The following is a 3,153-nucleotide window of genomic DNA, read 5'->3' on the forward strand; positions in this document are numbered from 1 at the left end:
CACGCCCATGTCCGGCAGCCCAGCCCCGACCCCTAGGCCCTGAAGGGGACAGTGACCCCCCAGTGTCTGGGGCTGGGCCTTCCAGCTGTGCAACTGTGATGGGTTGAAGTTTTCAAGGGGTTGAACAATTAAAACAAAACCAGTGACTGCAGCTTCAGATGTGCATCTGTCTGGATGTAATTTGCAGTTAGATTTCCTGAAACGTTTTTTTGATGTTAGGTAAGTAAGTACTCTCTTTTCTTTTCTGCTTACTCATTTTCTTCCTGATTTGCCATCAAAATCCTCAGAGTCCTGAGCATTGTCCTGAATCCTGCCTTGGTCTCCAGTTCTGAGCTCTACCCTCCTCCTGACCCTCTCCTGCTCACGCACCCACACACGCCCCCCCACTCCGCCCTGTGCAGGGCTTGTGGACACACCAGGATGGGACTGCAGACAAGAGTGGTTTCCGTGGGGATGGGGAGGAACTCTTCAACAGAAAGGTCCGGGTCCCTCCCTGTTCCCCCTGGGGGTGGGCAGGCCGTGCTGGGAGCCCTCCTGATGGGAGGCCGTCTTTGGAAGCTGAGTGGACACAGTGGGTGCAGGGAGGGGAGCATGGGAGAAGGAATCAGCTTCTCTTTTTCCATCTTGAGGCAAGAGGTCCCCTGGGGACCCACGCAGGGAAATGAGTCTGGAACCAGCTTCGGAGCTGCCCTCTGTGGGGGCCCCACACCCCGGTCAGGGCTGCCCACTGGGCACTGGGAGGCGAGGGCCCTCAGACTCAAGTCCCAGATGAGGGTCCCTGTCCCAGGAGCCCAGCAGGGCTGTGTCGTGGGTTGAGGGCACAGGTGACGTGGCACTCCTGTGAATGCCCCCTGGTCTGCACCCTTCTCCGCCAGCTCTGCCGCCCAGGGTGGTCTCTGCAGACAGACTGGGGAGGGGGCCCCCCCGTGGTCCTCCCAGTGAGCACCCCTTCCCTGCCGAGGAGGGAGACCCTCAGGGCACTCCTGGGGAGCATCCCCATTGCCGGGCAGTCACCTGCTGCGCCTTCAGTCAAGAAACCCCCAGGAACCAGAGGCGGGGACCCCGTGCCGTCTTCCTCCCCTGGGCGGGAGGCACACTCCACGCGTCTACACGGCCGACGTTCCTCCTACAGGAGCTGGTTGAGGAGACAGGACCCTCCCTGGACAGGAGGCCACAAAACCAATGGAAAGACCACTCTCCTTTGTCCCTGCTGGTATCTGGCATCTGCAAGCAGAAGTCGCTTTCAGCTCCCAGCGAGCACGCTGGGAAGCCAGGCAGGTGCTCTTCGCGAGGCCCCGGCCGGGCTCCGTCTCATGAGCCGGCGGGCACAGCTCCCAGCCCTTCAAACCAGCCCGCCCAGCGGTGGAGGGACAGACCTTCCCTGGTTTTTCCTGTTCTTTTGAACGCACATGAGGAGATACTCCCCTCCGCTGTGTTTATGTGCTTTCGTTAACGTCAGTTCCCATGCGCTTGTGCCCGCAGGCCATTTGGCAGTGAGCTCTGACTTTACAAATCAGGGCAAAGTTCTCCTTCACAGTGGGTGTTTGGAAAGGCACTATTTTATTTCAACAGATATTCAAGTTTTGAGAATCCAAAGTCTCCTGAAGAAATCAACACAGGTGTCCCCAGTGGCAGCGGCCCCCTCGGACCTCACACTCGTGGTCTGTCGGGGGTCACACAGGCCCCACTCTGGCTGGATGGAGGTTGTCCCTTCCCGCCGGGGAGCTCACCGTCCCTCTCCCAGTGGGACAGGAAGCCCACCCCTTCAGGGACCCCCGCCCCCGGGGCCCTGTCTGCAGTGGGGCAGCGCCTTCTCACTTCACACTTTGCCCCCCTGGCTGCTCTCAGATAACCCGGGTGCGATGCTGTGAGTCCTGACAGCCAGAGGAAGCGCGGGGCTTCCCAAAATAGGGCGGCCTCCGGGACCCTGGGCCGGAGCCTCGCTTTGCGCAGCGCCCAGCGTGGGGGTGGGAGACCTGTCGCCACCTCGCCCGTCAAGGACTCTTGAGAGAGCGGAGGCCACGTGCTCCAGGAACACTCCGAAAGCGAAGGTGTCCAGGGAAAGAGAGTTCTCAGTTCCAGTGAAGAAGGCAGAGGCTCTGACGTCACATCCCCACTAGGCCGGCCCGGCATCCGGTTAGTGTTTGGCCGGCTGTCACCCCTGCTCTGCGGAGGGAAGAGCAGCCAGGACGGGCAGGTCTGAGCCATGCTGGCAGTCCTCCTGGGCTTCGCCTCAGGTTGTCACTTCACGTCCACACCGATCTCTGGCCAGGCCGGGGTGGCTTCCCAGAGACCGAAGGCACCGAAGCACACCCGACGGCCGCTGCCTTTTGGGGGCTTTCCCCCGGCAGGACCTCTGCCGCTTCTCAGACCTGAAGTAGGGGCGCCTCCTCTTGTCTGTGGAGCAAAAACAGCAGCTTTTCCCAAGGTTCACTGTTGCCCCACGAACTCAACCATCCGGTGTCACTCAAAGTGTCACCTTCTCTAAGTCAGACGGAGAAAGGCAATCCATATGGCATTGCTTGTAAGTGGGCTCTACAAAGAGAATGACACAAGTGACAGAAATAGGCTCACAGACACAGAAAACAAACCACGGTTACCACGCGCAAGGGGTGGGACTTTGGGATGTGCAGACACACACTGCTGTGTGTAAATAGATAAACGACACGGACCTGCTGTACAGCACAGGGAGCCACACCCGGTATCTTGTCACAACCTATAGTGAGAAAGACTGTGGAAAAGAATGTATATACACATAAAACGGAAGCACTGTGCTGTGCACCAGAAACTAGCTCAACACTGCAAGTCCCCCCCACTGCAGCTACAAGAAAAAAGTGTCGCCTTCTCAGTAGAGGCGCACGGTGCTTCCTCGTTTCGGGCGGGACAGAGCGGGCTTTGAAAGCACCAGAGGAAGAACCGAACGCGAACTCCCTCTAGTCTAACTGCCGTTCAGGAGCCCTCTTCACGCGGCCTCCTTCTGTCCAAACTCGCCAGTGGCGTCCGGACAGCCGAGCGTCTCCCCCACTCAGGCGTCCCCGCTGCAAGCTGGGGTGCAGGAGGGAGCCGCGGCAGCTCTCGCAGGACCGCCCGCGCCGGTCCCATCCGGACGCACTTCAGCACGTTTTGACTCCCGCGCGTTCTGTGAACAGAATA

The sequence above is a fragment of the Vicugna pacos genome, chromosome 3 (genome assembly GCF_048564905.1).
Source record: "Vicugna pacos chromosome 3, VicPac4, whole genome shotgun sequence".
In the NCBI taxonomy this organism is placed as follows: domain Eukaryota; kingdom Metazoa; phylum Chordata; class Mammalia; order Artiodactyla; family Camelidae; genus Vicugna; species Vicugna pacos.